Here is a 27,780-nt window from a genome sequence, read left to right on the forward strand (position 1 = left end):
GACAGGAAACGTGTCCAGGCGCTACAGTACGGGACGTCCACAGTGTACAACACCACAAGAAGACGGATGCCTCACCATCAGTGCCCGCGGACTGCCACGGAGTGCTGCAGGTAGCCTTGTTCGGGACCTTACCGCAGCTACTGGAACAGTTATCTCCAGATATAGAGTCTCCACACAACTGAAGAGGAGGAGGAGGAGGAGATTAGTGTTTAACGTCCCGTCGACAACGAGGTCAGTAGAGACGGAGCGCAAGCTCGGGTGAGGGAAGGATGGGGAAGGAAATCGGCCGTGCCCTTTCAAGGGAACCATCCCGGCATTTGCCTGAAGCGATTTAGGGAAATCACGGAAAACCTAAATCAGGATGGCCGGAGACGGGATTGAACCGTCGTCCTCCCGAATGCGAGTCCAGTGTGCTAACCACTGCGCCACCTCGCTCGGTCACACAACTGAAGAGACATGGTTTATTCACCCGGAGATCTTCAAGGTGCATTCCGCTGACCCCTGGTCACAGGAGAGCTCATAAAGTCTGGTGTCAAGAACACAGTACATGGTCATTGGAACAGTGGTCCCAGGTTATGTTCACGGGCGAGTCCAGGTGTAGTCTGAACAGTGATTGCCGCCGGGTTTTCATCTCACGTGAACAACGAACCAGATACCAATATCCTTGAAAGGGACCTGTATGGAGGTCGTGGTTTGATGGGGTGGGGTGGGATTATGATTGGTACACGTACACCCCTGCAAGTCTTTGACAGAGGAACTGTATTAGGTCAGGTGTATCGGGACGTCATTTCGCACTAGTATGTCCGCCTTTTCAGGGGTGCCGTGGGCTCCACCTTGCTCCTGATGGATGATAAGGCATGGCCCCACCGAGGTGCCATCGTTGAGGAGTACCTTGAAACTGAAGATATCAGGGGAATGGAGTGTCCTGCCTGTTCTCCAGACCTAAACCCCATCGAGCACGTCTGGAAGGCTCTCGGTCGACGTATCGCTGGTCGTCTTCCCACTCCTAGGACACTTCAGGAGCTCCGACAGGCACTGGTGCAAGAATGGGAGGCTATACCCCAGCAGCTGCTCGACCACCTGATCCAGATTATGCCAACCCGTTGTGCTGCCTGTATACGTGTGCATGGTGATCATATCTCATTTGATGTCGGGGTACATGCGCAGGAAACAGTGGCGTTTTGTAGCATATGTGTTTTCTCAACTTATCACCAATACCGTGGACTTACAGATCCGTGTAGCGTGTGTTCCATGTGCGGCTATGCTATTATCGTCAGTTTTGTGTAGTGCCACGTGTGGCACCACATTCTGCAGTTATCCTTAATTTATTGGCATGAGTGTACGAACTCGTTCAAAATCTGTGAGCTGTTAATAATGGGATCGTCGTCTTCTTAAAGGCTTTCTTGACTGACATCGACTCACTACGTCCGATCTCCAAGTAACGTTCACGACCGTTACAGCGCGTATGTATAGCAAATCTGATATGCATCCTCAATTGTTGGTACTGCTAGCACCTCTCTTTTACGACTGGCGTGAAATCTTAATAGAAGGCATCTTTCATACGTAGAAAGTTGCCCACCATCTTCCATTTACCTTGCAATTCTTCTTGGTGACGGGACTTCATTTTCCCCAGTGTATTCTAAAATAGGAACAGAAATATGCTTCTCAGGAAATGATGACACAACTAAACAGCAGTTTTATGGGCACTCGGGTAATGAGTGGCGCGTATTCACAGGTGTGTGGTTTGGCGATGCGATGAAGATGTCTCGATGAAGCTGCCGTGGAATCGATAAAGATGGTACCTGTATGCTTTCTAGGACGCCAGGTCGGCAACAAAGGGCGCAGCCTGAGACGTACTCTTGGCATGCAGCTACGAATAAGGCACGACGACCGCTTCAACTCCGTCGGGAAGAGAGCACCGCTTCTCCCCGCGTGACGTTCGCTCCTCCATAATTTAAGCAAGTGCTCTCCCGCGAGAAGACGCTACCTGTGACGTTTTCGCGCCACTGTTCTATCCACTCACATTTCTTAAGACGGCATGGATACACACACAACGTCTACCATCAGATACTGAAAGTTATATACAAGCGCTCAGGGTAAACAATTTTTCATGACGCTAATAGCGTGTAATATCGTCTGTAGCCTTGACAATGGGCACACACTCTCGGGTAAAAAGACTTGACTAGTTGCTTCAGGTATACCATATTCAGGTCATCACCTGAATTTGGTACACCTGAAGCTACTAGTCACCTCATTAACGATTCACGGAACTGTGAGGAAGTTGAATTTAAAATTCAACCGGAGTTCAAAATAGTTCTAGGTGTTTTTGTGGGATAAAACAGTTCTACGTTAGTAGAGATATTATACTATGTTTGAGTGCAAGTAAAACTAGACGTATGCGTGTGGCTCTCTGAACACAGCCGTCGTGGAAGACTGGATTGTGTACATCATTCTCATAATGAATGTGTCGAAGGAAGAGCAAAGCTTGGTAACAGAGACTGATGAAATAAACATCGAGTTTCATGTACACTGTACTCTGAAGGAAAGTTCTATGTACTGACTTGGCACAAAATCCTAAGAAATTCTGGTCTTACGTCAGAGCTGAAGGTGGATAAAAAAAATGTCCAGACACTTTGTGACTGAAATGGTACTTAAACAGAGGATGACAGACTAAAGGCCGAAATACTATTTGTCTTTTTCCAGAGCTGTTTCACAAAGGAAGACTGCACTGTAGTTCCTTCTCTAGATTGTCGTACAGATGACAAAATCGTAGATATCGAAATAGATGACAGAGGGATGGAAAAACTATTAAAATCGCTCAAAAAAGGAATGGCCGCTGGACCTGATGTGATACCAGTTCGATTTTATACAGAGTACGAGAAGGAACTAGCCCCCCCTTCTTGCAGCTATGTAGCCGGCCGCTGGTGGCCGAGCGGCTCTAGGCGCATCAGTCTGCAACCGCGCGACCGCTACGGTCGCAGGTTGGAATCCTGCCTCGTGCAATGATGTGTGTGATGTCGTTATGTTAGTTAGGTTTAAAGAGTTCTAAGTTCTAGGGGACTGATGACCTGAGATGTTAAGTCCCATAGTGCTCAGAGCCTTTTGAACCATTTTTTGCAGCGGAGTACCGTAGGTTTCTAGAAGAGACTAGCGTTCCAAAAGATTGGAAAAGGGCTCAGATAACCCCAAATTGAAGAAGGGACGTCGAACAGATGTGCAGGACTATAGACCTATATATCTAACGTCACTCGGTTGTAGAATTTTGGAACACGTATTATACACTCCTGGAAATGGAAAAAAGAACACATTGACACCGGTGTGTCAGACCCACCATACTAGCTCCGGACACTGCGAGAGGGCTGTACAAGCAATGATCACACGCACGGCACAGCGGACAGACCAGGAACCGCGGTGTTGGCCGTCGAATGGCGCTAGCTGCGCAGCATTTGTGCACCGCCGCCGTCAGTGTCAGCCAGTATGCCGTGGCATACGGAGCTCCATCGCAGTCTTTAACACTGGTAGCATGCCGCGACAGCGTGGACGTGAACCGTATGTGCAGTTGACGGACTTTGAGCGAGGGCGTATAGTGGGCATGCGGGAGGCCGGGTGGACGTACCGCCGAATTGCTCAACACGTGGGGCCTGAGGTCTCCACAGTACATCGATGTTGTCGCCAGTGGTCGGCGGAAGGTGCACGTGCCCGTCGACCTGGGACCGGACCGCAGCGACGCACGGATGCACGCCAAGACCGTAGGATCCTACGCAGTGCCGTAGGGGACCGCACCGCCACTTCCCAGCAAATTAGGGACACTGTTGCTCCTGGGGTATCGGCGAGGACCATTCGCAACCGTCTCCATGAAGCTGGGCTACGGTCCCGCACACCGTTAGGCCGTCTTCCGCTCACGCCCCAACATCGTGCAGCCCGCCTCCAGTGGTGTCGCGACAGGCGTGAATGGAGGGACGAATGGAGACGTGTCGTCTTCAGCGATGAGAGTCGCCTCTGCCTTGGTGCCAATGATGGTCGTATGCGTGTTTGGCGCCGTGCAGGTGTGCGCCACAATCAGGACTGCATACGACCGAGGCACACAGGGCCAACACCCGGCATCATGGTGTGGGGAGCGATCTCCTACACTGGCCGTACACCACTGGTGATCGTCGAGGGGACACTGAATAGTGCACGGTACATCCAAACCGTCATCGAACCCATCGTTCTACCATTCCTAGACCGGCAAAGGAACTTGCTGCTCCAACAGGACAATGCACGTCCGCATGTATCCCGTGCCACCCAACGTGCTCTAAAAGGTGTAAGTCAACTACCCTGGCCAGCAAGATCTCCGGATCTGTCCCCCATTGAGCATGTTTGGGACTGGATGAAGCGTCGTCTCACGCGGTCTGCACGTCCAGCACGAACGCTGGTCCAACTGAGGCGCCAGGTGGAAATGGCATGGCAAGCCGTTCCACAGGACTACATCCAGCATCTCTACGATCGTCTCCATGGGAGAATAGCAGCCTGCATTGCTGCGAAAGGTGGATATACACTGTACTAGTGCCGACTTTGTGCATGCTCTGTTGCGTGTGTCTATGTGCCTGTGGTTCTGTCAGTGTGATCATGTGATGTATCTGACCCCAGGAATGTGTCAATAAAGTTTCCCCTTCCTGGGACAATGAATTCACGGTGTTCTTATTTCAATTTCCAGGAGTGTATTCGAGTACAATGACATCTCTGGAGACTAGGGATCTATTCTGTAGGAATCTGCATGGGTTTCGAAAAAGACGATCGTGTGGAACCTAGCTTGCGCTATTCGTCCACGATACTCAGAGGGCCATAGACACAGGTTCCCAGGTAGATGCCATGTTTCTTGACTTCCACAAGGCTTTTGAAACAGTTCCACACAGTCGCCAAAGAAAAAAGTAAGAGCATATGAACTACCAGACCTGTTGTGTGATTGGCTTGAATAGTTCCTAGATAACATGTCATTCTCAATGGAGAGAAGTATTCCGAAGTAAGAGTGATTTCAGGTGTGCCGCAGGGGACTGTCGTAGGACCGTTGCTATTCACAATATATATAAATGACCTTGTGGATAACATCGGAAGTTCACTGAGGCTTTTTGCGGATGATGCTGTAGTATATCGAGAGGTTGTAACAATGGAAAATTGTACTGAAATATAGTAGGATCTGCAACGAATTGACGCATGGTGGAGGGAATGGCAATTGAATCTCAATGTAGACAAGTGTATTGTGCTGCGGGTACATAGAAAGATCCTTTATCATTTACCTATTATATAGCACGTCAGCAACTGGAAGCCGTTAATTCCATTAATTATCTGGGAGTAGGCATTAGGAGTGATTTAAAATGGAATGACAATACAAAATTAATCGTCGGTAAAGCATATGCCAGATTGAGATTCACTGGAGGAATCCTAAGGAAATGCTGTCCGGAACCAATAGAAGTAGGTTACAGTACACTTGTTTGCCCACTGCTTGTATACTGCTCACGGGTGCGGGATCCGTACCAGATAGGATTGATAGAAGAGATAGAGAAGATGCAACGGAGAGCAGCGCGCTTCATTACAGGATCATTTAGTAATCGCAAAGAGTTACGGAGATGATAGATAAACTCAAGTGGAAGACTATGCAAGAAAGACGCTCAGTAGCTCGGTACGGGCTTTTGTTGAAGTTTCGAGAACATACCTTCACCGAGGAGTCAAGCAGTATATTGCTCCCTCCTATGTATATCTCGCGGAGAGACCATGAGGATAAAATCAGAGAGATTTGAGCCCACACAGAGGCATACCGAACAATACGAGACTGGAATAGAAGGGGAGTACTCAAAGTACCCTCCGCCACTGACTGTCAGGTGGCTTGCGGAGTATGGATGTAGATGTAGATATAGATGTAGGTGTAGTCTTTACACACACACACACTGTTGGTATCCGCTTCGTTCTGTCTTCGGTGTACTCGTAGCCTTGCAACATTTGAAAAGAGCAAAAATGTCGTCTCTTTGGGCAACACTACACTCCTTCAGTAAGACAGCGCCCATTTTGTGTGCTGTTTTTCCCATTGTACGCGAGTAGTGTTATGGCCTTCTGAGAAGCACCTGGCAGTTACTGTCCACAGTACGCATTTCCATTCGCAAAGCTCATTCGGAACGTTGTTGAGCTAGATCTCCACCCCCATAGAGATAGAGTTACCGACGGATTAGGAATTGTCATTTGAAGATGCGACACTACTCCCGTGTCGTTTGGGATCCTTGTACGACCACTGTTCCCATATCATGTTACGTAACTGCATAAGTTACACCATACTACGTTAACTCACTGTACGTCCGTCATTTCGGAAACGGACTGGCACAAGTACATCATTTCACTGCCATTATTAAAGACAGTGGCGGAGGCCGCATGACTGTGTTTTTCCAGTTCTTAACCGTCTAGAACTATACAAGGTGACCACTCACAACTGTGCCGTGTTGATGAGGAGAAGAATAATTTGTCTGGTGAGCATAGTAATGAAATAGTTTAAGGCGTGCCAGAAGCTATTGCTGAATGGAAGATCAGAAAATTGTACAGTTACTTACTACTACAGCGATCTTCAAGACTAGTGGTCGGGAAACATTTTGACTAAGTAGCAAACTTCAGATAGAACCGAATTCAGTAACTAAATATCAGTCCAGTTTAACTGTCGGTTTTGCCATCGTTTCTGTGAAGTTAACCTAATAAGATGAGACTCATGAATTACGTGCTTCGTGACAAATTTCTTTGACGATGTAAAGGCACGATCGTTATTTTCAAAAACAGTGGATAGAAAATGATAAATACATCACACCTTCGGGAAAGGTTCTTATAATCTGAAGAACATTGAACGAATTCTGAAGTAACCAGTCAGGGGCAGTAACCAGTCAGGGGCAGTTTGTCTCATAGAAGTGTATTATGTCTCAGTCGGAATTACGATATTGTAATTAGGAATATAGTTCACTACTTTGATATTTTAAATTTTGCTTTCTGCTGAATGGAGTTTAATGTTGCAGAATTCACTGAGGATGTACTCAGTGAGGGCCACAGTTACCAACCACAGTCACATTTCCTCCACTCAGAAAACAGAGGCCAACAACTTAATATGTTGGAAGTCCTGGATATGAACAAACAGTGGTCCTCATTCCTGATTTAATATTAAATGATCCAGCACACCTCAGTACATCCCCCTTTCTAGATATTACTTAGCGTTCACAGTTTTCCAACGGTTACCAAACTACCAGTTTCATTGTCTTCCTCCATTTTCCTAAATTTGTTACTTCATTTTGATTCTCTATATGATTCGCATTGTCTATCTTTTACACTTTTTCTGTATCACCTTCTTCCACACGTATTACCTGTACGAGTTATACTTCAGTACCCTTATTAGGTACTAATTTTATTTTATTATTGGTGTTAATTTTATTTTAACCTTTATAGGCACTGTGAGAGACGTAACCCTTGTATGCCCCTCCCCCCCCCCCCCTCTCATATTTAATACTATACTTCACTACATTAGGATAGTGTTTCGTATGATTTTGACATCAGGTTACTTTACACACAGATACTGTGTGCTTGCCGGGTTCATATGCAATCGGTTGTTTAGCTGATTTCATCTCCTTAAATTCTCAGCGTAACATCATTGCATGGAGTGCAATGGGCGGCTGGTTTGCTTTCGCCAAACTTTCTAGTCCTGCGTTGTGGGAGAGAGGGAGAAGAATATTTGGCGGTTCCCCCATGATTCGAAAATTTCTGGTCTGAGGTCGTGGTATGGGACATCGCCTTCGGCGAGCCGGAATTCTGAGGACTATGGTCCATATGCCTACATACATCTGAAGATGGCAGCGGTATTGCACTGTACACTTTTGCAGACTAGCCGCACAACGCCACGTCTTCATAAAAGAGCGCCGAACGGTGCACAGCCACTCTCTGCATAAAATAACTGAGCACTCAGTGGCAATCCGCCTGCCAAGGGGATGCCAGGAGACCTGCTCAGTAAAAGTCATACTCCTTAGGAATGTGGCGGCTGGGTATTTCAGAACAGATAACATATTCTCCAGAGTCTCGTTAAAGCATAGTGCACTAACGGTTATACGTTTGACTTTTGACTTTCATTCCAGATGACAGTAAGATCGTTAGGAAAAGGTGTTGTTAAGTCTCCAGAACGGTAAAAGGGATCACTGCGTATTTTCTGCCTTGAGCAACGCTGCTGACTGCCGAAAAGCAGTCAGTCTAGTCCTAATACACATTGTCACTGTTGTCAGTAAGACTGACAGAGGAAGCTCGTTCAATTACTTCTTAGTAGAACATTTTTTAACTTTGAGTCGTCCGATGTAAGGTAGATCATTTATATTACATTTGTTACCTTACTGGTACATAAATGTTTGAAAAACATCGTTTGGCCAAACTGATATCCACTTAAAAAAGTTTTTCATTCACATGACAGTCTTTGTCAGTGAGTGCTCCTATAATTATTCCAGCGGAACTGTTTTGAAGAATTGCTTGTAATATTAGAGACTGATTTGACCTATAACAGGGTGCGGTGGTTTTACGGTTTTGTGTGTGAATAAGTAGCTTACTGCCACTGTTTAGTCTACCATAATTTCTTTGACGATGCATATTAGCCGATACTAGGCTTTGGAGGGATTTCACCGCGATACACTCGGTTCTGTAAGCGATACACTTTGTTTGTTAGCGACTCACTGTATTTCCAAGGGACGTACTCTGTCCTAACTACCTACACTCCTGGAAATTGAAATAAGAACACCGTGAATTCATTGTCCCAGGAAGGGTAAACTTTATTGACACATTCCTGGGGTCAGATACATCACATGATCACACTGACAGAACCACAGGCATATAGACACAGGCAACAGAGCATGCACAATGTCGGCACTAGTACAGTGTATATCCACCTCTCGCAGCAATGCAGGCTGGTATTCTCCCATGGGGACGATCGTAGAGATGCTGGATGTAGTCCTGTGGAACGGCTTGCCATGCCATTTCCACCTGGCGCCTCAGTTGGACCAGCGTTCGTGCTGGACGTGCAGACCGCGTGAGACGACGCTTCATCCAGTCCCAAACATGCTCAATGGGGGACAGATCCGGAGATCTTGCTGGCCAGGGTAGTTGACTTACACCTTCTAGAGCACGTTGGGTGGCACGGGATACATGCGGACGTGCATTGTCCTGTTGGAACATCAAGTTCCCTTGCCGGTCTAGGAATGGTAGAACGATGGGTTCGATGACGGTTTGGATGTACCGTGCACTATTCAGTGTCCCCTCGACGATCACCAGTGGTGTACAGCCAGTGTAGGAGATCGCTCCCCACACCATGATGCCGGGTGTTGGCCCTGTGTGCCTCGGTCGTATGCAGTCCTGATTGTGGCACTCACCTGCACGGCGCCAAACACGCATACGACCATCATTGGCACCAAGGCAGAAGCGACTCTCATCACTGAAGACGACACGTCTCCATTCGTCCCTCCATTCACACCTGTCGCGACACCACAGGAGGCGGGCTGCACGATGTTGGGGCGTGAGCGGAAGACGGCCTAACGGTGTGCGGGACCGTAGCCCAGCGTCATGGAGACGGTTGCGAATGGTGGTCGCCGATACCCCAGGAGCAACAGTGTCCCTAATTTGCTGGGAAGTGGCGGTGCGGTCCCCTACGGCATTGTGTAGGATCCTACGGTCTTGGCGTGCATCCGTGCGTCGCTGCGGTCCGGTCCCAGGTCGACGGACACGTGCACCTTCCGCCGACCACTGGCGACAACATCGATGTACTGTGGAGACCTCACGCCCCACGTGTTGAGCAATTCGGCGGTACGTCCACCCGGCCTCCCGCATGCCCACTATACGCCCTCGCTCAAAGTCCGTCAACTGCACATACGGTTCACGTCCACGCTGTCGCGGCATGCTACCAGTGTTAAAGACTGCGATGGAGCTCCGTATGCCACGGCAAACTGGCTGACACTGACGGCGGCGGTGCACAAATGCTGCGCAGCTAGCGCCATTCGACGGCCAACACCGCGGTTCCTGGTGTGTCCGCTGAGCCGTGCGTGTGATCATTGCTTGTACAGCCCTCTCGCAGTGTCCGGAGCAAGTATGGTGGGTCTGACACACCGGTGTCAATGTGTTGTTTTTTCCATTTCCAGGAGTGTATATTACCGTTTTAATCTAGCTAGAATAACCCACGATGAATTGGGCACGTCAGTGTCTAGTCATACGTCTTTTCTGGGGCTTAATTTGGTAAATTTCATATTGTTACTTCTTCTTTCGATGATACGTGTTACTTTTGTTCACCGTCATTTATATACCTCCATATTAATTTTAGACTTTATAGATTTTACCATTATGCTTCCGGCAATTTACATTTTTCTTCACCCATAATTTTGCTGCCTAAGAATCTTAGTATGAATGTAATGTTTCACCATTACTGTAAAGCACTGATTAGTGTGACTGAAGCACACAATATGTCACCTTCATGTGAGCTCGTAGATGTTAGTTGTTTCTAAAACTCTTTGTATCCCGCTTCATAGCAGTCTATTCTCTTGGTAGGCAGCCTGTTTTCATTAGTGACCATGTGTCTGGTTTCTTCTTATCTTATACGGTACTTTTATACTGAGAACAATGAAGTGGTTTCCTGCTTCCTTATGGTAGGAGTTGTTGTAATATATTGTCACCTCTTAGCCAGTTGCATTTCTAGATCCAAACTGACACATTCCCTGGTTCACGTGTGGGAATTGAGTATGGCTTGACTGCATCTTATGAGTATGATTAGGACCCAGATAGTTTATCAGCGTGTCAGCGTTGTCCTTACACATCTTAGGGGGAAATGCTATGATGTTCCTACTAGAGCCTCGTTTTGGTGTTCATTGAGTTTGATGTTAACCTGAAGTTACTTATAAAACTTGTCAGTTTATGGGCTACCACTGTGGGGCATAATCGGTTTGAGTCTCTGTACATATCTGGACTGGCACTAACACTTTCTTTCATTGCCTTAGGCTACTTTGTTACTGGCCATGCTTTGACTGTATTGTTCACCCCACGATTACTTTGTAATATGGTTCCAGCCAACAAATTCTTTTCCGCGCACAGTAGACGCCCCTTCGGCACGCAAATACGTTACTAACTTTGTGGGCTTCAACTTTGATGATATGGTGGTGTTTGCACACCCACTTACCTTTTATCTTTTTCCGTACCCACATTAGCTATCGCGACATAACTTTCTATGCCTTATTATTTAGATAAGTGGTTAGGCCAAAGTATGATATTTTCTGCTGAGAACATGGAGGACTCCCCATGGTTAAGTACGATTTGAAGTCCTTGTTGGTTTGTGTCACCATGGTAATGCAGACCTGTAAAGCGATGTACTGTGAATCCTTATTCTGTAATCATTAGATTGTTCATTCCGTTCAGCAGATCATATAATTCCTTTTCACTTTCACTCAGGATAGCAATGTCATCAGCGAATCGTATCACTGATATCGTTTCACCTTGAATTTTAATTCCGCTGCTGAACCTTTCTTTTATTTCCATCATTGTTTCTTCGATGTACGGATTGAACAGTGTGGGGTAAAGACCACATCCCTGTCTTACACCATTTACACTCTTATTATTCCCCCTTGGCTCTTGTTCACATTGTTTATTACCCGTCTCTCGTTATAGGCTACCCCTATTTTTCTCAGAATTTCGATCACCTTGCACCATTTTATATTATTAAATGCTTTTTCCAGGTCGACAATTCTTATGAATGTGTCTCCATTTTTCTTTAATCTTGCTTCCATTATCAAGCGCAAGTTCAGATTTGGCTCTCTCGTACCTTTGCGTTTTCTAAAGCCAAACTCATCGTCATCTAGCAGGTCCTCAGTTTCCTTCTCCATTCTTTTGTGTATTATTTTTGTCAGCAACTTGTATGCATGAACTGTTAAGCTGTTTGTCTGATAATTCTCGCACTTGTCAGCTCTTGCAGTCTTAGGAATTGTTTGGGCGATATTTTTCCGAAAGTCAGTTGGTATATCGTCAGAATCATACGTTCTACACACCAACGAGAATAGTCGTTCTGTTGCCACCTCCTCCCATGATTTTAGAAATTCTGATTGAATGTTATCTATCCCTTCTGCCTTATTTGAACCCCAACACTCTTTTAAATTCTAATTCTAATACTGGATCCCTTATCTCTTCTAAAACGACTCTTGTTTCCTCTTCTATCACACCACACAATTAGTCCCCCTCGTAGAGGCTTTCAATGCACTCTTTCTACCTATCCGCTTTCTCATCTACATTTCGCAATGGAATTCCTGTTGCCCTCTTAATGTTACTACCGTTGCTTTCAATGCCTCCAAAAGTTATTTTGAATTTCCTGTATGTTGACTCTCTCCATCCGACAACCATTTCTTCAAAGAATTCTTTATAGTTTTCCTGCAGCCATTTCGTTTTAGCTTCCCTGCAATTCCTATTTATTTCATTCCTCAGCGACTTTTATTGCATTATTCCTGCGTTTCCCGGAATATTTTTGTACTTCCTCCTTTCAACAATCAAATGAGTTATTTCTTCTGATACCTACGTTTTCTTCGCAGTTTCCTTCTTTGTACGTATGTTTTTCTTTCCATTTTAGAGATGTCCATTCCTCTTCAACGGTATTGCCCACTGAGCTATTCCTTATTGCTGTATCTATAGTCTTAGAGAGTTTCTATCGTATCTCGTCATTCCTTAGCACTTCTGTATTCGACTTCTTTGCATATTGATTCATCCTGACTAATGTGTTAAACCTCAGCCTATTCTTCATCACTACTATATAGCGAGCTGAGTCTATATCTGCTCCTAGGTACCCCTAACAATCCAGTGCCTGATTTCGGAATCTCTGTCTCATCATTATGTAATGTAAATGGAATCTACCGGTATCACCCGGCCTTTTCGTAGTATACCTCGTCCTCTTGTGATTGTTGAACAGAGTATTCCTATTACTATCCAAAACTTGTTACAGACCTCAATGAGTCTTTCTCCTTTCTCGTTTAGTGTCCCAAGCCCATCCATATTCTCCTGTAACCTTTTCTTCTACTCTTTACCCTACAACTGCATTCCAGTCTTCCATGACTATTAGATTTTCGTCTCCCTTTACGTACTGTGTACCCTATCAATATCCTTATACACTTTCTCTATCTCTTCATCTTCATCTGGCGACGTCGGCATATATAGCTGAAATATCGATGTCGGTGTTGGTTTGCTGCCGATTCTGATAAGAGCAACCCTATCACTGAACTGTTCACAGTAACACACCCTCTGCGTTACCCTCCTATTCATCATGAATCCTACTCCCGTTATACCATTTCCTGCTGGTGTTGATATAACACTATACTCATCTGATTATAAGTCCTTGTATTCTTTCTATAACACTTAACTGACGTCAGTATTTCTAGATTGAGCCACAGCATAATCCTTTTCAGATTTTCTGGTGTCCCTACTACGTTCAAACCTCTGACATCCCTCGCCCCGATTCGTATAACGTTATTCTTTCTCTGATTACTCAGTTTTTTTCCTCGTGATCACCTCTCCCTTGGCAGTCCACTCGCGGACATCCGATTGGGGGCCTATTCCTGAATCTTTTGCCAATGGAGAGATCGTCATGACCTCTTGTGCCGGAAGTCTTCGGTCGCCAATGCCGATTATTAATCAAAATTTAAACAATGGATGGATTCTAATCCGGGACCGAGGACGTCTTGATTACTATTAAAAGACGCTACCCCTACACCGAGGGTGCAATGGTATTTTATAATGCAGGGGTCGGCAGATAGCAAAGTGAAATGCTGAAACAGGTAGCCTTCAAAGTAAAATAAAATAACTTCTTAAGCTACATGGATGTTGGTGAGCTTTATTGACACTGATAATTTTAAATGAATCGTTAATGTTATTTCAGGAGGTTGATGTGCGTTAATATAGTGGCAAACTAATATCTAACACACCTCATTTCATGCCAACCCGGCCCTTTAAACACTATATATCCTATCGCTGCAACTGGATTCTGTATCCGCTGAAGCTGGAGAGAACTTCAAGTAACATTGATTGGTAACGAGATATTTGTGGAAACATACAGGATCCCTTAAGAAAAGTTAGGATACACTGACTTGTGAAGTCATAGCGAGGGCCAGCGTCAACGGTGAATGTTTCAACGGGAAATTCCAAAGTCAAACACATTTGTTCGTTTCTAATACACTGATGAGGCACAATTCTATGACTACTGCCTGCTGGTGGTGTTGCAGGGATGTGACGCGGAAAGGAATGAACGTAAACGGAAGAGAAGCGAATGGGCACTCATTATTGCGAAGATGCGGGCGGAAAATGCGGAAAATGCACCTGTATAAGCAGTTTTGACAAGGGGCAAATTTTTGTGGAGCTGCGGCTGGGAATGAGAATCTCTGAAACTGCTAAGCTGGTCCTTGTTGGCGTGCTACTAATGTGAGCATCTCCGGAAAGTTGTTGAAAGATTGTTAAATTGTGATTGGGTAGTATGGTAAGCAGAATCTCCGTTGTACTATGTTTGAAAAGTGGAGTCACACGCTATTAATCAGGTGGTCATAACATTTTGGCTCATCGGCGTATAGGAAGATCCGTGATGGCAGTTATCTCTTATTATATGTCAATAATAACAACGTAAATGATAGTAAAGCTGTCACTGAAACATTAAGGACTGCCATAAAGTGCCAATTAATCGCTAAATACAACTGGAAATTTCAAAGCGGCAGTTTGAAATTAACACTATTTTCTTTATATTTTCAATCTTTCAAGTCGTTAAATCTTAAATTGTATAACATTTTGCACAATTGAATAAAAAACTTATATTCTGCGTTGTTGATTTTTAATTCAGAAACTGCTTTCGTATCTCTAACAAAAGGGAACGTGAAGAAAGGTGGATTTTCCGAGGGGATTTATGTGGTAGTCACGTGTGGAGTGCTGTCGATTGTGGTCTTACAGAGAGAATCGACGAAGGGAAAACGAATCAGAAATATTGTTTGAAGATAGACTTACCCAAGAAGAGGGTATTAAAATGAAAAGAAGTGGAAAATGATATGAAAGTGAATATATGCAGAGATGCATAGCGCCCCTAATGTTCATGTTTCACAATTAGCCGTTGAATATCCAAAAACTTAAGTGTCCACTGCGAAAAGGTCGCTAAGTTCGTTAATATTTCTGCGTAACGAAAATTACGAAAATATTGGACGATAACCATGTAAGGAAAGTGATAATTATTATAGCAAAAGTGGATGCAGTCTTCTTCGTTCGCTTTTAGGTGCGGTATAAACACCATAGTGCACGTCTTTTGATTAAGGAAGTCAGCTGCGTATGTGACGTTTCACATACACCCTGACCTCATGTAATAAGTAAAAAAAGATTGGTCATCTTATCGTCAGTACATGAGTATCGTCCGAACAGTCACGTTACCGATCGCCAAGAGACATATACCACCGCCATGCGGCAGCGGTATGAGGTAGCACCACTCAATCCATTATGCCTTGTCGCGTTTGGATATGTATTAGTGAAGCTACTCGAACACCTGTTGTCACTTTACTAAATCTAAATCACTAAAGTACACAGTTTTTTTTCTTAGTAACTAGTCATGTTACTGACTTGGTGCGGCACACCACAATTTCCTCCCCAGAGTGCAACTCTTGCACCATACTAGGCTACACGAAAAAATAATATAATCCATATAATTCTGGGTACGAAATCAACCACACTCGATCAAATTACTCCAAGCGCGAAACGGTCCACGAAATTATCGCATCAAATTAAATCATTACTTTTTAGAGAGGTTTCCACAGAGCCGGCAATGTTCGTCTTAGAGTATTCGCAGTCGACGACGTAAAAGGATAGTATTTCCAAGAAGGGCTTCGATATGTTCCTAAAGAATATCCTTTCACGTGGATTATAACCGAGTGTCCAAAATATTGAAAGTGTTTACTTGAAAGAAGCTCCGGAACAGCTTGCGGTCGACATTACCTCAGACATGTTCTAAAGGTGATGTACTATGCTAATGTGCACGCCTCCGAAGAACGTGATACGTCTCACGGCTGGCGCCAGTACCTCTTTCTTGTAGTGTCATCTTTGCCATCGACTTCATCTTGGCCGGCCGCGAGTCGGCTGTTCGTCGCTGGTTCGGCTATTTAAGCCTGTAGCGTCGAGGCAGCAGCACTGACTGTGTCGATTGAGGCTACAACAGGGTTGGGAGACGGGCTCTTACTTGATGCGTGTGCTCATTGCGCGTGGTATTACTGGAGTGCTGCGGCCGGAGACGGTGGAAAGGTTTTGGGTTCCGGCACGAGTCGTGGTGTTTGGCTTTTCTCGCCACGCAATGCACGTTGAGAAGAAGAGCTTGCCGGAGCGTCGCCTGCCACTAACCGTTCCCCTGGGCATATGGTGTGTGTTTCATTTAAATAGGTCCAATTGTGTGCTTGTATATATTTGGTGTCTTCAGTGACGAGTCTGATACGTCACAGCTATGTCGCGCGTGACATGATAACGGGGCTTCGGTTTTCCATCTTAGTTTTCTGCCACTTGATGACGGAACTGCAGCTGTACGTAAGGAAACCCGGTGAGCTCCTCTTTATTGAGTGATGGTATATCTAAAACAGCTGTAACTTTGGTGATTTAGTACCAAACTTTGCACCTTAGTTAGCGTGTAACTAAATACTCTGTTGCCTCGTAAAACTGCATCAGATTCCATGAAAGTGTAGTTTTGGTGGGCTCCTGTCCATTTAAGGTAATACTCGGCTGTTGCTATTACGTTTCAAGGAACAATCTTATTTATGCGTGTATTGCAATGTTTAAATTAATTCTTAAGGGACGAGTTTAAAAGAAATTGGCAAACCTTCTTGTTTTAATGTTTTGTTATACTCTTTTATGTAATATGAATGCGTAGTTGTAACTGTGCTGTTGTAGTTGATTTACGTTTCAGTTGGGCGCAGCGCAGTGTATTTCGTCCGGTACTGTGGGACGTGGCATCGGGACTTGACGACTTGGCCGTTGCCAGTGGAACTGTGTTTCGTTAGACCGGGCTCCATGTTACTGGTCTTCTGTTGCGATGTCGTTCTTAAGTTGAGTATTGCTGTTCTCTTTGATACTGGCTCTGTCAGGTTGTTAAGATTTGTAGCTCGTTCCTCCGCCGCCTTGGCGGATGTACCTTTCGCTCGAAATATGAATTCAAATCTGTAAAACTGGGTCACTCTGCAATTAGTGCCCGATCAGATTGCTGGAGACCCCGCCTTATTAATTCTGTATCCTTTTGTCAGCCGTTTGTACCATATTTGTACCTTTTACGCTGAATGTGCAGTTTAATTTTAATACAGGAGGGTTTCATGTGCGTTTGTTCTCAGGGAATGTTTAGATGCTAAGGCGCTGTTTTTTTATAAAATGTTTGTTATGTGCCTTCATAGCCGACCGTTCAAGTTCTACAAGTTGCCGTATTGTTACTTGTGTGCCTTATGTTATGCCTCAATGTTATACATTGGTTTGAATTTATATTGCAAAGGAGAAGTCATTGTACAGGATAGTCTTGCGGGTTCAGAGTTTGGCAAGTTGTGATTGTATTAAGTATTTACACCAACATAAATTTTCTTAATGTTTTACGCATTTCTTATTCAGAATTCAACAGGGGCTTAGGAACAATTTTTATTGTTCTTGTTAAATTTATCGATTTCTTTATGTTCAAAATGTGCAAGCTAATAAACATTGTTTAACAGAAGCTATGTAAATTTGGTAACTATGGCCCTCCTGCTGTCGTTTTATTGGATGCCAATAGCACGTTCCAGAAGGCTTGTATATTCTTCTCCACATGTAAGGGGTCATATTTCCTACAGAAATGTCTTACGTGCCGTGTCCCCAAAGAAGATAAGTACCTCCCGTTTCAAAATCACTTCGATTTAATAGAGCCGCTCGCATTTCCTTCAGTTGGTTGTCGACGAGTTTATGTGTTGTGGTCAATACTGTATCTGTATACGAAGAAAATTTACTACGGGAGAACGACATTTCCTTTATGGAGACGGTGATTCTCTTATTATAATGTACTACTTTCTTGTTTTTTTATTATACAGTTAAAACCGATTCGGGCCTGCAGCGGCCATCCATCCTTAAATGTTATGGAGGGCATTTTTTGAACACGTGCTCCAGCGTTGTTCTGCGCGGCATATGACCAACAAAAGTTTATGCATTGTCGACGCATGAACACTTCTTCATCTAATGTCGCCCACAGCATCTGAAGATGGGCATTGTAGGCCGAAACCGATATGACTGTATTATAAAAAGGCGATGATGTCAAAAATAGATCATATACTTCATAAAATTAATAATTATATTTTGCTGAATATGTGGTGTGTATTAGATTACTGATCGCTCCAGTACATGATGATGATGATGATGTTTGGTTTGTGGGGCGCTCAACTGGGCGGTTATCAGCGCCCGTACCAATTCCCAACCTTTGCTCAGTCCAAACTCGCTACTATCATGAATGAGGATGAAATGATGAGGACAACACAGACACCCAGTCATCTCGAGGCAGGTGAAAGTCTCTGACCCCGCCGGGAACCGACTCTGCGCTCGGTAAGCGGGAAGTTCATGAGCTGCTCAACACTGTATGAAGTGCTGACTGCACCATCTTCATTTAAACTCCTTTTACAAATTCACAGAGGTTCTGAGAGCAAACGAAATTTGTCAAGAACGCTTCAGGTGGGGTAAAACAAGGCATGCAAATGCAGCGGATTGTTCCAGTACAGAAACCTGTAAATGGTACATTGTCTTGTGAAGAGTCTGGGCTTCCCTAGATCGCCAACGCGTAGGTTTGCATAACTCTGTTTTATTCGTTATTGTTTCCATTCGCAAGTACTTTCGATGGTGATTGCTACAATTGAACTAGTCTGTGATGGTATTTCGTGAACGGTCTTTATCAAGCATGCGGGAGCGAGGAAACGGATGTATGACTCATTGACGTTAGTGGTATTTCATAATGAAACATTATGCTCCTGTGACCATAAATATGATAACAATTGTAACTGAGTTATGGAGAACAACATGGTTCTAAAAAAAGACGCGTGAGACCACAAGTAGCTATTTCGTTAATAGACTTAACTTCTGTAGGATAAGAGTGGAATTATTTTCTTAATTTCCATTACGTAAGTAACTAACTAGTGACATGACTTTATCAGGATGAACGGAGAACCATGCTGAATATTAAACAATATGAGTGCAGATCAACAGCTATGAGCAGCTTGAAGTCGTCACATTTGTACTAAGGTTTTACCTTCAGGAAACTAAGTAATAATGATAAGTTACCAATACAATTGAAAGAGTACGCTTGTGTTGCTCAACTATCTTTGCTTTTCTCCATCACGTCACCTTCATTGACTGTTGCGTTAGTGATTAGAATGAAACAACTAAAAACGACCCAAAGAACTGCTAATGTAATTTCACTCTGTGGAACAACGTCTTATAAAACACAGGCGGTGATAAGTGACCTAATAGAGAGCATACGACAGTCGTACATACTCATCCGCAGCTCGTGGTATAGCGGTCGCGTTATCGCTTCCCGAACACGGGGTCCCGGGTTCGATTCTCAGCCGGGGCAGCGATTTTCGCCAGCCTCGAGATTACTGGGTGTTTGTGTTTTCCTCATCATTTCATCATTATCCATGAAAGTGGCGAGATTGGGCTGAGCAAACTTGTGAATTTGCATGGGCGCTAATAACAGCGCAGTTGAGCGCCCCACAAACCAAACATCATCATCTTGGTACTTACTCCACATAATTCAGTTTCTAGGAGAAAGGATATCACTATACAGCCCTCTTATTCTTTCTTATTAGGCAAGTTGTGGAACGAGGAAAGTCACTGAAATGCTTGGTACGTTTTTGCATAAATGGTGAAATGCCTCAGTAATTTTCAAAGTAAGAATATTTCATTTTTCCATTTTAGAACAAGACCAAGTGGTTCAACAAGCCTTTACATTACATATCACAACACCGATAGTGAATATTATGTGGTTTCTGGTTTGGATGTAGTAGGACAGTAATTTGGAATGACAGGTAACACACTTATCACAGAGGGACTGAGATATCCATTTGTAATGCAAGAAAAGGGTCGTATTCTCTCACATACAACAACACTGACAGAGTGATGAGTAAACAATGAATAAGGGGGGGGGAGGAAGGGGACCAGAGTTCCAAGTAACTTTTAAAATTCCGAAAATCACTGTTATGTAGAAATCCTCTCAGAACATAGGTACTGATTCCGATCCATATCTGAGATTCATGCAAAGCATCATGAAAATTAGTCGCACGTGAATCACCACCATGTACTGGTTACTGACAACAGCTCAGAAATTCTTTAGACGAACAACAGGAAACCCACTGAAAGGTGATCAGCGTCTTCCATATCCAAGACTGGTTAGTTTTATCAAAAGTTGTAATGGGGGATCTCAGACACTCCGCAGCTACAAGAGAGCAACCCACTGACTAAATCGATTATCAAAGTTCGACTCTCTACATCTTCCTACGAATGCTAAAATACCGCCAAAAATGGACTAAATATCACCAAACACTTCCCTGGCATAGTTGGGATAAAGTAAAAAAACGAAAAATCACTGAATGAACATATTCTGATACCTTTCTTCAAAGATGACAATACTATTCTGAACAGAACATCTGTCCTCTTACAGTGTCAGTCAAGAAGTGTTTGGAAAAACACCACAGCTAGCGAAACGACTCCTTTCTTTAAATAAAATAGCAGGGAAAAATTCATTGAGTTTAAAATGCACAATCTATTCTCTTGCCCATTTCCTAGCTTTCCCATACTTGTCTGTACCTCTTCCATTCTCTCTCTCTCTCTCTCTCTCTCTCTCCTTCCTCTTCTTCTACTACTTTTCTGTTTCAAATACCCATACAATCATAAAATGACAGATAAGCACGAGATACAGAACAAAGGAGAAAAGTATCCCCTGGAGCACGTGAAAAAAATCTCCATAGTATCTCCAGGATAACAACAAGCATGGCAGACTCACTAATCGCGCTACAAATATCACCCACAGTTGACAAAAATGAGTGTAGTCACATGAAACGAACCGACGGACTGGTTTCACGTGACGCTTGGGAGATGACAATGGAGGGTGGGTAGATGCACCCGGGTATAATGTGTGACGCGGAGAGCTGCAGCGTGTATCCCCGTACAGGCGAGCATAGGGCGAGAGAAGGTGGCGTGTGGAGCTGCCCGTATAGCTAGCAGGCGACGCATCAACCGCTGCTATTGGCGGTATATGGGCTCTACGAAGGAAGCCGGCTATCGCATGGGCAGAAGGTGACATGTTGGATTACTGTGAGTGTTTCTCCGTGGGACAGTGGACGTACCCGCACTTAATGTGAGGGTACCTCCATAGCGCGAACTCAGAGGTCGTCAGTTATTTCACGGCCACCGCATGAGTAAAATCCGTACTAGTAAAGATGCAGTATAGGTGATGAAGATACCATATGAAAGACGAAGAACCACTTCTAAAATCCCAGTCTCTCTGTATAGAGCGTAGCGGGTACGTTTGCTGATATTTCCATTGGTGCCTGAGGACGGTGTGCTGAACAATGTGAGATCAGTATTTACATCATTTGCAGACGAGTAAGTATAACTATTAAAATTCGTGTTTTTTTAGGTTGGTGGTTCTTCAAAATACTGTGGCAGGAGCAAGCTATTAGTGCTTACCTTGCCCTGGGTAGCAGGTTAGGTGCTGAAGAATGGACATGCGCACGCAAGCAGGATAGCATGCACTGATAGGCATAGTTCCTTAGTGACGCAGTTCCGACCGTGTTTGTTGTCGGACTGTTCGACACGTAGGAAGAAGAACCAACACTGATGTGTGTACATATTAAGGTACCACATTCAAAAATATATGCACTTACACCCGTTACAATCCGTTTAACAGCACTTAATATGTTGCCGAGAAATTATATAGAAATACCTATAAATATAAAAATTAATAACATGTAAACACCTTAAGCAATGTTAAATGTAAAATCGTCCAAAGAGAGTGTTTGATTCTCAGGGCTAAAATCATCTTTTAATGCAAAACTTATTGCAAATCGATAAATACAGTTGAAGTGTTAGGTAATTAACTACAAAATCCGTCTGTGGACTTTTAATTCCCGTTATGTTTAACGTAGGTAATGGTATATAATGGTAAATTCGATTATTACACGGACTTATTTTTAGATAACATATAAACTAAGGTTTCAATCACCACTGAGAAGCTGATGAATTCCGGCCTTAATAAATATACAGAATTTATAACAGCGATTAATGTTATTTTGTTCGTTGTGTCGTTAATATTCAACAAGTAAATAAATTACTTGTGACATTTAGATGCCGGCAGTAGTGCCCGTGCGGTTCTAGGCACTACAGTCTGTAACCTAGCGACCACTATGGTCGCAGATTCCAATCCTGCCTCGGGCATGGATGTGTGTGATATCCTTAGGTTAGTTAGGTTTAATTAGGTCTAAGTTTTTCAGAAGGATACCCGTGGTCTAGGGGAAAAGATTAAAAGTAAAGAATATAGTGACCGCGACAAAAAGACAGCACCATACAATGGTCTAATTGAAAAATTACGGGCAGTTGACGCCTCGGCAAACAGAGAGAAAAAAAAAGGGGGTAGCGTCTTTGATTCATAATCTAAACGTGTTCGGTCCCGGGTTAGATCCCCGCCACTGCCTAAATTTTGATAAATAATCAGCATTGGCGGCCGAAGACTTCCGGCATAAGAAGTCAGCCTCATTCCGCCAACGGCCTTGTCAAAGAGGGCGGAGGAGCGGATAGAGGTTCAGGGCACTCTCTTGTCCTAGGGGTGGGAAATTGCCCCTAAAGGCGGAAGACTCAGCAATGATCAACGACATGAGGATGCAGAAGGCAATGTAAACCACTGCATTAAAGACACGTAACGTGTATCCACAGGACATGTGGCCTGTAATTGAAGAAGTGTCATGATGATCTCTCCATTGCTAAAGACTCCATTGCTTAGTACGGAAGTACTAAGGAATGACGAGATCCCCCATTCGGTTCTCCGGGAGGGGACTGTCAAGGGGGAGGTTACAATGAGAAAAAGATTGAATAATCAATGAAAGGATAACGTTCTACGAGTCGGGGCGTGGAATGTCACAAGCTTGAACGTAGTAGGGAAACTAGAAAATCTGAAAAGGGAAATGCAAAGGCTCTATCTAGATATAGTAGGGGTCAGTGAAGTGAAGTGGAAGGAAGACAAGGATTTCTGGTCAGATGAGTATCAGGTAATGTCAACAGCAGCAGAAAATGGTATAACAGATGTAGGATTCGTTATGAATAGGAAGGTAGGGCAGAGGGTGTGTTTCTGTGAACAGTTCAGTGACCGGGTTGTTCTAATCAGAATCGACAGCAGACCAACACCGACAACGATATTTCAGGTATACATGCCGACGTCGCAAGCTGAAGATAAACAGATAGAGAAAGTGTATGAGGATATTGAAAGGGTAATGCAGTATGTAAAGGGGGACGAAAATCTAATAGTCATGGGCGACTGGAATGCAGTTGTAGGGGTAGGAGTATAAGAAAAGGTTACAGGAGAATATGGGCTTGGGACAAGGAATGAGAGAGGAGAAAGACTAATTGAGTTCTGTAACAAGTTTCTGCTAGTAATAGCGAATACCCTGTTCATGAATCACAAAAGGAGGAGGTATACTTGGAAAAGGCCGGGAGATACGGGAAGATTTCAATTAGATAACATCATGGTCAGACAGAGATTCCGAAATCAGATACTGGATTGTAAGGCGTACCCAGGAGCAGATATACACTCAGATCACAATATAGTAGTGATGACGAGTAGGCTGAAGTTCAAGACATTAGTCAGGAAAAATCAATACGCAAAGAAGCGGGATACGGAAGTACTAAGGAATGACGAGATACGTTTGAGGTTCTCTAACGCTATAGATACAGCAATAAGGAATAGCGCAGTAGGCAGTACACTTGAAGAGGAATGGTCATCTCTAAAAAGGGCCATCACAGAAGTTGGGAAGGAAAACATAGATACAAAGAAGGTAGCTGCGAAGAAACCATGGGTAACAGAAGAAATATTTCAGTTGATTGATGAAAGGAGGAAATAGAAACATGTTCCGGGAAAATCAGGAATACAGAAATAGAAGTCGCTGAGGAATGAAATATATAGGAATTTCAGGGAAGCTAAGACGAAATGGCTGCAGGAAAAACGTGAAGACATCGAAAAAGGTATGACTGTCGGAAGGACAGACTCAGCATACAGGAAAGTCAAAACAACCTTTTTGTGACATTAAAAGCAACGGTGGTAACATTAAGAGTGCAACGGGAATTCCACTGTTAAATGCAGAGGAGAGAGCAGATAGGGGGAAAGAATACATTGAGAGCCTCTATGAGGGTGAAGATTTGTCCATGTGATAGAAGAAGAAACAGGAGTTGATTTAGAAGAGATAGTGGATCCAGTATTAGAATCGGAATTTAAAAGAGCTTTGGAGGACTTACGGTCAAATAAGGCAGAAAGGATAGATAACATTTCATCAGAATTTCTAAAATCATTGGGGGAAGTGGCAACAAAACGATTATTCACATTGCTGTGTAGAATTTATGAGTCTGGCGATATACCATCTGACTTTCGGAAAAGCATCATCCGCACAATTCCGAAGACGGCAAGAGCTGACAAGTGCGAGAACTATGGCACAATCAGCTTAACAGCTCATGCATCGAAGCCGCTTACAAGAATAATATACAGAAGAATGGAAAAGAAAATTGAGAATGCGCTAGGTGACGATCAGTTTGGCTTTAGGAAAAGTAAAGGGACGAGAGAGGCAATTCTGACGTTACGACTAATAATGGAAGCAAGGCTAAAGAAAAATCAAGATACTTTCATAGGATTTGTCGACCTGGAAAAAGCGTTCGACAATATAAAATGGTGCAAGCTGTTCGAGATTCTGAAAAGAGTAGGGTAAGCTATAGGGAGAGACGGGTCATATTCAATATGTACAACAACCAAAAGGGAGTAGTAAGAGTGGACGATCAAGAACGAAGTGCTCGTATTAAGAAGGGTGTAAGACAAGGCTGTAGCCTTTCGCCCCTACTCTTCAATCTGTACATATAGGAAGCAATGATGGAAATAAAAGAAAGGTTCAGGAGTGGAATTAAAATACAAGGTGAAAGGATATCAATGATACGATTCGCTGATGACATTGCTAGCCTGAGTGAAGGTGAAGAAGAATTAAATTATCTGCTGAATGGAATGAACAGTCTAATGAGTACCCAATATGGTTTGAGAGTAAATCAGGGAAAGACGAAGGTAATGAGAAGTAGTAGAAATGAGAACAGCGAGAAACTTAACATCAGGATTGATGGTCACGAGGTCAATGAAGTTAAGGAATTCTGCTACCTAGGCAGTAAAATAACCAATGACGGACGGAGCAAGGAGGACATCAAAAGTAGACTCGCTATGGCAAAAAAAGGCATTTCTGGCCAAAAGAAGTCTACTAATATCAAATACCGGCCTTAATTTGAGGAAGAAATTTCTGAGGATGTACGTCTGGAGTACAGCATTGTATGGTAGTGAAACATGGACTGTGGGAAAACCGGAACAGACGAGAATCAAAGCATTAGAGATGTGGTGGTATAGACGAATGTTGAAAATTAGGTGGACTGATAAGGTAAGGAACGAGGAGGTTCTACGCAGAATCGGAGAGGAAAGGAATATGTGGAAAACACTGATAAAGAGAAGGGACAGGGTGATAGGACATCTGCTAAGACATGAGGGAATGACTTCCATGGTACTAGAGGGAGCTGTAGAGGGCAAAAACTGTAGAGGGAGACAGAGGTTGGAATACGTCAAGCAAATAATTGAGTACGTAGGTTGCAAGTGCTACTCTGAGATGAAGAGGTTAGCACAGGAAAGGAATTCGTGGCGGGCCGCATCAAACCAGTCAGTAGACTGAGCACAGCGCAGGCAAGTTCTAGGCGACTGATGACCTCAGAAGTTAAGTCGCTTAGTGCTCAGAGCCATTTGAACCATTTGACATTTTGATAAATAAACAATGAAACTAGTGTTAGAGGCAGAAAGTGAGCGGACAGTGAATAACATGCTGAAAGATCTGAATGAAGCTTGTGTGCAATGTGGGATTCAAATAAGCACAGAAAAAACAAAGAGTGCGGTCATCAGAACAATACGCAGACTGTCCAATATTAAAAATGGACAATCTACCATTAGCCAGGTAAGTGCATTTAAATATCTTGGAAACCCAGTAACCGAAGACTTGAGATGTCACCAAGAGGTGAAAACTCGAATTGCCATAGCGTAGGAGGCATTCAACGGAAAGAGGAGACTGTTATGTGGCAAATTAGATAAAGGTCTAAGGAAAATGGCAAATGTTTTGTCTGGAGTGTGGCACTATATGGGGCAGAAACATGGGCGCTGAGACGAGAGGATGAAAACGGGTTAGAAACATTTGATATGTGGATGTGGAGGAGAATAGAGAGAATAAGCTTGATGGATAGAGTGAGTAATGAAAGAGTATTGGAAAGGGTTGGTGAGAGAAGATGTCTGCTGAAGGTTGTAAGAGAAAGGAAAAAGATCTGGTTGGGACATTCATTGATAAGGTAGTGCTTGCTAGCAGATGCTTTGGAAGGATTGGTTTGTGGGAGAAGACTGAAAGGAAGAAGGAGATACAAGATAATAGACGACATTAAGTGAAGAGGAAATTATGCAGACCTGATGAGGATGACAGAAGACCGGACAGCCTCGAGAACTACCAAGTGAAAACCTGCCTTTTGGCAGAACACCGATGATGATGATGTACTCTTTTAAGGTCATTTTGCTGTCCGTTTGACTGCTTGTCTGTCTCCCTACCCGTCTGTTAAGTCCCCTTTATCTCAGGAACTGACATATGTATCAGGTTGAAATTTATTTCACACACTATGGTCTTTAGTTCTATCAATATATTTTGCTATTGATGTCACATAGTAGGAGACTCGCACACCCACTCATGGATACCTATGTGGTACTTCCCGTTGCCCAGATACTTTAAATTTCACAGGAAGCGAGGTTTCACAATACAAGTAAAGGAAATGCTCAGAATTTTTAATTTTTATATATATAACATAAAAAATATCTTTTCCATTTGCTTCCGCTTGTCGATGCTTAAGACCCATTTTCGTCGAGAAGGGGTAGAGGTACCACGGTGAAATTGAAAACAGGCACTAAGGCCTGTGGTCTGTTAGGGGTGTACAAACTTTAGTCTTCTATATTAGTGAAATAAAAAAATGAGGGCATATATGTCATACATTTTGAGACTTGCAAACTCTGACACCAAAACGTGGGTCGCACCACGGATTTTTCTGCATTCATTTTAACCTCGTCTTCACCTCTTAACGCTGTAAAGAGCCGCCAGAAACAACAAGTGATTCAGATTCCACGTTAAACTTTAAGTCCCCGTTTCCGAATTCGATAACTGGTGCAGCTTACGGACACACGTGTCACCGAAGTGGTACTCAATAGAAAGACTTGCACCAGACCACAGGGTCACACAAGATTATCATTATTTACATACATAATCAAGTTCCTACGGAACCGTCAGAGCGCGTGGCCTGCTAACATTATTACGTTTTCGTGACAGCTCAAACGAATCTGTGCGCAAGCGAGAGTCATGTACAGTATTTATGCGTGTGGCTTTTATAATAATATGTACAGTACGTCTTATTTTCGGTGTTTAG

The sequence above is a fragment of the Schistocerca cancellata genome, chromosome 6, assembly GCF_023864275.1.
Source record: "Schistocerca cancellata isolate TAMUIC-IGC-003103 chromosome 6, iqSchCanc2.1, whole genome shotgun sequence".
NCBI classification, from domain to species: Eukaryota; Metazoa; Arthropoda; class Insecta; order Orthoptera; family Acrididae; genus Schistocerca; species Schistocerca cancellata.